Source organism: Chrysoperla carnea, chromosome 2, assembly GCF_905475395.1.
Source record: "Chrysoperla carnea chromosome 2, inChrCarn1.1, whole genome shotgun sequence".
NCBI lineage: Eukaryota > Metazoa > Arthropoda > Insecta > Neuroptera > Chrysopidae > Chrysoperla > Chrysoperla carnea.
The window spans coordinates 21,958,396-21,968,282 of NC_058338.1; positions in this window are offsets into that span (position 1 = coordinate 21,958,396).

The following is a 9,887-nucleotide window of genomic DNA, read 5'->3' on the forward strand; positions in this document are numbered from 1 at the left end:
ACTTAAAAGTTCTTGTGTTGAACAAAGTTTTTGTTATTTTTGGAGTGTAAAAATTTCACTCTTGAGAAACTAAACAATCTCAAAAGGGATGCTCCTGCATCACAAAATTTTCACATCAAATTTTTGCAACGGCTATCTTTCCAACTATAGGTATATTGAAGGGTTATTATGGTTTTGTTGCTTCAACGTTTCAAAAACTGTCTTTTTACACTGATTATCGATTGTCTGATCAAATTTAAATCATAAACTAAGATTCAATTATTGCCTATATTAATTAACAAACAGCATGTCTTGACATAAATGCCTCTTGGTATGTTGAAATATAATCAGATTCAGAAATTAGATTCAAATTGTTAAATTTTTGATGATTTTCATCTCAATTTTTACTTTCCTTTATATCATATTTCTGGATATGTTTCTTCAAACAATAGGTGACGATATGTTTCTTCAAACAATAGGTTCTACGAATGAAAGGTCTGCGTTTTAATAAGCCGAACTCTAGCCTAACCTTAACACAAAAACCCATAGTAAAATTATATGTATTTCATATCTAGAAATGAATTAGAAATGTTGAATAGAAAAGTATCAGAATACAAAACACTTTTCAATTAGTAATATAAACTCTAATTTAATTGAAATGAGAAAACTCTGTTGAAGAATATTCTCTAGTTATAAAAATATTTGTAGAACTTTCCAAGAATAATATAGAAAAACTTATAATTTTCTTAGATGAAGTTCATTTCTAAATAGAAAAATTAAATAGTATTCTTGAATCGACAGAAATAGCTTATAACATCTTTATACTTTAATAACAAAATTGAAAAGTTAAATATTATGTAATCCTTTAAATAAAATGTTTTATAAATCAGATTTTTCGCTGTGCACGTCCATGCATTTTTGGTATTTTTGGATCCCGTAGACGAGGCATCTTTTTTTTTGCTTGCAAAACGTAGTTTCACACAACTCTTAGGGGTCCAAATAATATACCAAAAAAAGCAGCTTTATATCCCGTTTTGCCATTTTAGGTTTTTTTGTAAGATTATACTGGCGTAGTGAAAGTGTTACGTACATAAAGTACACTCTTGTATTGTATGCATATAGCAAAACTCGAAAACCATTAGCTGTAGAACGCCATAGCCGCTATAAATTTTGGATTTATGGCTATCATAAAATCTAGTAATGCAACTCGAATTTTGCAGTTGCTTTTAGGTACCTAGCTATAACGAAATTTTCGACTTGACTTTCAATAAATATGTTCATTTTGTGTATCCCCGAAGCATCATAAAGAGAAGTTATTTAGGTGCTCGATACTTTTAGGTCAATAGATCTGACAATTGATAATGAAAGATAATTTGAGAAATACTTAAAATTAAGGCACAAGCTTTTAAAAAATGAATAAAAAGTAATTTTTCTTTAAAATCGTGTATTTAGAAGTACCTAGTTTAACTTTGTGACCAAAAAATTAACCATTAAAACCAAAAAACATGTTTCTAACCTTCAAACATGGAAATTATAATGTATTTATTTTCGTATTTTTCCATGAATCTAAAATTTTCGGAGATTTAACTTCTGTAACTCAGGATTGTGGTCGCTTTATATTCATTCAAAGTAGGTAAAGTTATTTGTTCCAGGCATGATTTAACGCAAAGTAACCCTTTTTGACGATATTATATTCGACAAGTAAGTGTTGTTGTAAATGTTCTCGATATAAAAAGAAATAAATCAATTCTATGTTATTTTTTAAAATGAGTTTTTTTTTTTTAAACAAAAATTTCGAGAATTTGAAAACGAAACAAGAAAAAGGTGTTACAAAAAAATTGAATAAATAAATTGAAATGATACAAACGAAATTAGAATCGGAATATGTCTAAAATTGTTTACATTCCCAATTTTGTGCACGTCAAAATATTTAAATAAATTGTATACATTTGAAACAGAGTTCTTTCTTACAACAAAAATTTAACATAACTGCTGTTTAGTTTAAAATTGTTATTTTTATCGAGAATAAACAAAATAAATAAAAAATATATTTGATTCAAAACTTCCAAGTCTATAATTTACACCAGCTAATTGGGATTCAGACATATAGATAAGTTTTTAGTTTTTTTTTGATTAAAAATTATATTTTTTGGTCACCATTGATTGAAAGCTTTCTGGGCTTCCCGACAACAGTCTTACTGTACTAAATATGCTTGCATTTCTGAAAGGATATTAAAATGTGTTTTTTACAAAAGATTTTTTGGTAACATCGTAGGAAGTGGATAATTTGATGAATAGGATAGTTTGTCGTTTCGTGGAAACAATCAAGCTTCAATATCTATAGAGATCATCTTTCCAGGAATTTTAAGTCTCCAGACTACTCAGAGGGTGCCAACCTTCTGATCAAAAGAAAAAGCAGATGCTCTTCAAGCGATTAGTTAATTTTTTGTATAATATGTTTTAGGTCGCTTCATGGGAACAATCAAGCTTTACTATGTAGAGAGTACATCTTAAAGGAATCATAAGTCTCCAGACTACTCAGAGAGTGCCAACCTCCTGACCAAAAGAAAAAGCAGATATTCTTCAAGCGATTAGTTAATTTTTTGAATAAAATGTTTTATACAAGACTTTATCCATTAATTTTAATAAACGAGATATCATTGCTCTAAATTTACTTAAATTAAACATTCTGTCAGCTTTCTAGGACTTATATAAAGAGGACGTAAGTAGAAAACTCTTGAAGGAAAAATTCAAAGACAAGTTTTTTCAAACATTTCAAAATGTCTACAAAAATATCTAAAATTAAGTCTTAAGATAAAAACAATCGAAGCGTAAAACATTTTCGAGTACGATCTTAAGAAAGTTTTGTGCCAGATTGTAATCATTATTAAGCAATTAAGTAATTTGTTAGCAAAATTCAGGCTATTTTAAATCATACAACTACTCTTCCTGCTGAAATTTATTTTTCAAAATATTTCGAAAATCAGTTGGCTTTCTTGGGTTTACATTAAACATTATAGCGTGGTCATTAATACCGTTGTGATACTATACTCCATTCACTTTGGGTTTATACTGGCAATGTTAATCCAAATTCAACCAATAGAACCCAAAAATTTGCATGGTAAAGTTGAGTTATAGTCAGAGGAACAATTTTTTTGGAATTAAATTAGGGTACATTTCTTAAAACGGGAAAAAATTTCGAAAATACTTTGCAGGTAGATCATCTCTTAAGCAAAACAATGCAGGATATCAGGAAAAACTCTTTCATTCAATGCATACTATCGCATCGGTGAAAACTGTTAAGTTGGATTCATGCATCAAAAATAGTTTTGTTTCTTTGAACAAGCTTCCGAAAGTCACAAACATCAGGTTTTTCGATCAGCGAGACTATTTTTGCTCTAAAATACGTTTTTGCCTAATCCTCATTAACTGGTGTATAATAAATTTATCATAGTCTATAATTAATTTATTTATTTTAACATGAAAAAAAATTTTTACATACCACACAAATTTTTAAATATTTAAAATAACTTCACTTATTCCAGTCGAAAAATAATTCACATAACACAACAATTTTTTTCATAAACAATTTTTTTTTAAAGATAAACCACAACAGAAGTTCAATATTTTTACACAAATCAATAAAATTAAATACCAACTGAAGTGATAAAAAATAATAACAAACTTAAGAAACTTGATGTCATAATTTACACTAAACACAATGTACAATAGTTTACGTCAACAATATTTTAAATATTTTTTTTATCGCTATACATACGGTATATTTTAATGGTATATATATGTATAAAAGCGTGTGTTTCCCGCTATCCAGGTAAAACTAACCAACCAATCCTTTTTTCCCAGGCTTATTCTCTGTATGTGAGATGTGTTGTAGTCGTTCGTTTGGTATTCGGGTATTATATTCGGGTGAAAATTTTCGTTCTATGTTCGGGTATAATGTTCGTGTTTTAACATTCGTGTTTTTAAAGCGTTCGTTTCTATGTTCGTCTCTGTATGTCTACATATTTATGTGTGTATTGTATGTTATATTGTATTTCGGTATGATTCGTTCGTTGAGTATAACATTAATGACATTTTCCTACCGCCATTCATGATAACGTAATTTCTATACTCGTTTTTGCAATCGTTAATATTTATGTACACTGAACTTTTTATCTTTCACAATTTGTATTTTTTTTTATGGAAATTATTAATTTCAATGCCAGACCCAGTAATAAAATTTCATGTATGATAATTATTTTTATCATGTTTATCATTTCTTCAAAATTAATTTGTATCATAAAAATACAGGGAGTTGTATAACAAGCGAAATTTACAAAATTTATAAAACCTCCGACAAATGCGATTTAATTCTTGTAAATCGAATTTTGGAAACTCAGCTATAAAATGTTCTCAACCAAATCAGTTTGACCGTTTAGGGGCTACTGCCACTGAGAAACACAAAGACGCACAGATAAACACTTTATACTTATAACACTCCTTCTTAAATCAATATCAAAGTGATGGTCAAGGACATCAAATGAGAGGAAAAGGATACTTAGAAAGCTATAATTTTTTGGGACCAATTTTTGGAAATATTTTAATTAAAATTGAAATATTTGAGTTGACTTTGGTCTTTTGAATTATTGTTTTGAATTACCTAATTATTTTACCATTTCGCTTTTCGAAATGAGTTAAGGCAGGTTTATTTGACCATTCATTTTCATAGTAATTTCTTATATGTTAAAATTATATGTCTCATCTTTTCCAAACTTAATTAATTTTGAAACATAGCTAAGAACACTCCTGTAAAATTACCTTTCAAATGATACCAAAAATTCAAATCGGTTCACCCGTTTAGGCGCTTCGATGTCACAGACACACAAATACGCAGACACACATACATAGCGGTCAAACTTTTTTTTAACACCTTTTTTTTAGTCTGCGGTTTACAATGGTAGGGCATACATACATCATTAATTACTTGGATAATTAATGGTTAATCGATGGTTGTATCTACTACAGTCTCTCTCCTAATACAGTACCCGACAATAGATAATTCATCATTGAAACGAGACTTTGAAAAAGATGGAAAACCAAGAGTGAATTTATTGTTCTTTCCCTGGGGAAAATTGGCCAAATAATTCTTGGTTTATTAGACTTGGGTCAAGGTTGGGAAATTACTACGAAAACCTAGAGTAGGTTTGCTCGAGGCTTGGATAAAAACTGAAAACCCAAACCTTGGTTCACTAGACAAGATTGAGGCAAGGATTGTAATACTAAAATTGGACAGGCCAAAACTACATTCCTCAAAGCTTAGCATTTCCAATAAGATAATAATTAGTTACCGGTTAATTTCTTATTCTTGCCTCACCAATCTATATGGTTGAAGTATAGAGTGCTATGGATTAATAGAAATACATTTTCCAATGAAAATATCCATGTGTAACAATGGAGTGTGCGCAGTCAGTACAAAATGTTAGAATATCAACAACAACAACAACAATAGCAATGGAACATAAATAGATAGGTAGGTTATATAGACGTATAGACCTACATTGTAGTGAGTTTAGACATATACATATAATTTGAGTTTTCATAAATCCACGTTTTCCTCTGTTGATAATACTAATATTTTGTCTGTAAAATAAACATGTATATGTGTATGTATCTAGCTAGCAAAGGAATCCGTCAATCTATAAACTGTCTACTAATATAAATATCTGTTTGAATTTTATAGCACATAAACAAATAGGTGAAAAAACCGCAATAATAACCAAGTTTTTTTAATACAATTCTAACAATTAATACTTTCCTGTGAGTTACATATTAATTATAATCATATTTAATAGTTTCAAAAGCAACTTTATTACTATTTTACTTTTAGGACTATTATAATAAATTCAATGTAATTCCGAAGAATAGTGCCAATTTCTGCCAATCATATTTTTGACTGAGAAGAAAAGTTACATAAAGTGTATAAAGTGAAAATATGTAGAGTTCTTTCTCGTTTGCCTGAGGCCCATTATTTTACGATATCGTGTTTTACCACCATTTGATAGATCAGTATACCGCGTTCATAAAAATATCCTCACTTCGTTTATTTAAGAATGTACGAGCGCCAGGGAAATTTTAGATAAAAGGCTTGTTTTTTGTGAATTATGTAGTTGCACTTAGTCTAAATCCATTCTGAAAGGCTTCAAGTCCGCAATATCCGAATCAAACCTTTTCAATGCGATGCCTGTGTGTGTGTGTGTGTACGTACGTTCGTATGTTCGTTCAGATTCTTTCGCCTCGATTACCTCACGAATCAATTATGATATTAACACGTGACTGGGCTTATTCAACGCGTAATCGCGTATTTAAGAATTGAAAGGGTTTTCAGCAGACTTAATTTAGCCGTTTTTTAATGGTAATAAAAAATCTGGAAAAAACTGAATAAACAGAATCTGAAAAGTGGATAAAACACATTCTTTATCTATGGAGATAATGATAGTTCCAGCATATGCTTCAGTACATGTCCGAAGAATAATCTATGAAGGCTAACAAGACCTTTTTTTAATATTTTTTCCACTCTGGGAAGTTAGTCGTATGAACTACAGAGGTCGCACTTAAACAACTTCAATTCCACACCGATAATGTACTGCCAATTTATATCAAAAAATGTATATTCGACTTGAGACGAAAGTATATTTTCGAGATTTACTGACTAAACAATCTTGAATACTGTCGGCTCATAGCTCACATCTAGCACACATATTGCTCTAGCTATATGGTTTATATATTATGTTTTGTAATTTATTTGTCTTCTCATAAGATTTTATCCTTTCATATCCACTATTGTTGTTATACCTTTACTTAAACATATAACAACACAATATATTGTACTAAACCAACAACAATATTTTATTTACATATATAGTTTTAATAGTTATTTTAAAGATGATGTTCTTCATGTTATGTTGATGTTAAATTTATATTATTATTATTCAGCTATAATTTATTCTATTCTAACGGATATCCGCCCGCTTCGTTTGACAATTCCAACTGTATTACAAACAAGTGAAATTTTTTAAAATTTAAAAAAACGCCCGCCAAATTTTTCAGTTACGGAACCCTAAACTCGCACTTGAAATATATAAAAAACACTCTCCATTAAATTACTTTTTTTCCTAAATAATGTGGAAGATCGTTGCCAATTTTTTTCGGATACATACAATAAACTCGCACTTGATAGCTTGGAACACTATCCGTTAAATTACCTTTCAAACGAAACGCGGGCAAGCCCTGCTGTGATGTCATATCGGTATGAGCCATAGACCATCAGTTAGTTCAGTGTAGACAGCTGGGTATAATATATCCATAGATAATCAGTATTTATATTTATTTTAATCAGATGTCTATGAATATATCTACCGATATTACGTCATCAAATTGGATGCCCGCGTTTTTGACAGTTTAAAAAAGGTTTAAATTTAATTTAAGTTTAGCAAGAAAGTGTATGTATTTTCCGAAATAAATTTTTGGTGGCTTTTTATTAGCAAAATCAACATTTTGAAGTACTTTTTCAAATATATTAGAATACCCTATTCACGTAATTTCGAAATTTTCAAAATTATTCAGGAATTTGTAAAAAAAAAACATAATGGTATAAATTTGTTACTATGTACTTGTTTATAAAAAAAAAATGATGAATCGTTTGAACCAAATATTGACACGAATTATAATTTTTCACCGAACTTGAAAAAGAGTTCGTGTTTTTTATAAATGATATATTATATATACCTACAAAATGTTCCAAGGTGAAAACTCTTTTATTTAGTTCCACAGATGAAAAACTAATAGACTTTAATCATAGGAGCCACCTTTACGCCAAAATTATTCACTACAAGCGCTGGCGTCGATTTGATTATCCCTACCATGACTACGCACCCAACGGATATATTTTAGTAAAAATTTCATATATGTAAGTCACACTGACCGAGAGAAAAATATTTTTACTTGTATTACAGCTTCAGTGATGTATATGTAACTTATACATATTTAACGATTACAACTATTCCAACTTTTTGAATCGTTATATCTCAGAAACGGTGGTCCTTTTGTAAAAAAAAAGTATTGAGACATTATTATATAAAATTATATGATCTACAATTTTGTCTCGGCTAGTTTTATGATGAAACTTACCGTTTTGCTGAAAATCAGGAAAACCCCGTCTCCAACTGTCTCCATTGTGTTCTGTCTTCTGCAACTCTTGTCCAGTAAGATCCCAAAGTAAGGGCCAAAGGCGTATTTGATATTCCTGACATCTTGGATAGTTGTTGAATACGTTCATTTACTATGATATGTGAACGGGAAGTAATTGTATTTAATTTACCACACTTATGTGATACACTCTGTAAATATTACGCATGAATTTTTATGAATACACACTTGAGATCGATCCCTTTTAATAATGATGATCTGACTAGTTTTTATAAAATTTGTTTCTGGTGGTATCATCATTGACTGGTGAAGTTATAAGTTGTCATTCATCAAACCATGTCAAAAATCTATACAAATACTATCAGTCTTAGTAACTTATAACTATGTACCTATTCATTTTTGAAAGTTTCTTCTGAAAAAAAATATAGCTATTTATTTTATACAACGTATATGAAATAGGCAAGGTATACTAATTTTAGTCTCAAGTTTGTAACGCTACGCTAAAATATTAACGCTACCGACAAAATTTTGGTATGGGTGTATCACCTAATTAGTCCGTTTTCGATTGACTCCGCCTGTCTGTCTGTCGACACGATAACTCAAAAACGATATCAAGTTAAAATTTTTACAGCGTGCTCAGGACATAAAAAGTGAGGTCGAGTTCGTAAATGAACAACAAAGGTCAATTGCGTCTTGGGTCCGTAGGACTGATTTTATAAACCTTTAAAGATAGAACAAAAGTTTAAATATAAGAAATGTTCCTTATAAAAAAATAAACTTTTGTTTGAAACATTTTTTTTGTAAACTATTTACCCGTGAGATCGCAATTATATAGTTTATATTATATGGGAATATCAGTTAAGTGTGTATATATGTATGTATATTTGGCTATCTTTCTTTACTGATAACTCTGTCTTTACATGGTATTTCAACAATTAATTCAGTCAATTGTTTTTTTTCACTTGTTTATGCTAATTTTAACAGTCCCTAAACATATAAAGAGGTGAGTAGAAAATCATTAGAAAGTAAACACAATGTTTATTCAGAGGTTTAAAAAATCATATATTCTTGTAAATTTTTAGCTTCTTGGAAAAGTAAATATACATTATTTTGTTATATTTAATGGTTATGTTGGTTTGGTATGAAAACTAGACATATTGTCTAAATAAACAACAGAAAAATCCGTATTACCAGCCAACTTTGTAAAGATGATGAACGTACGTGACTATACTATGTACATAAATTCACATACCATAAAAAATATGCTTGTGTGTACAGAGTGCATTTAAAGTTCATTTCCGGTAATCAAAATTATTACAAACTTTCTCTTGTCAATCGGAACATCAAGGCTATTTGAAAAAAAAAAAGTTCAACATTTGTCCCGACAACAAAGCGTGTATCACGGCGTTTTTATGAAAATTGTTATAATTATTATAGAGCCCCATTTTTCCTTTCAATTTTATGTTTAATAACTGTATGATTTTGCTGCGTTAACTAAGCGAATTTTCTCAGAGATGGAAAAAAGAACACATTTAAAAAAAATTGAACATTACCTTTTAGTTTTTAAAGAATTTCTATTTCGAAAACTAAGCGTCTAAAGAAAAAAATCACAAGAGTATACTTCCGTGCTAAAAACTGATAAAATATACAAAAATTTGAATATTTTGTTGCGGTATATTATTCATGCAATAAAGCACAGATAA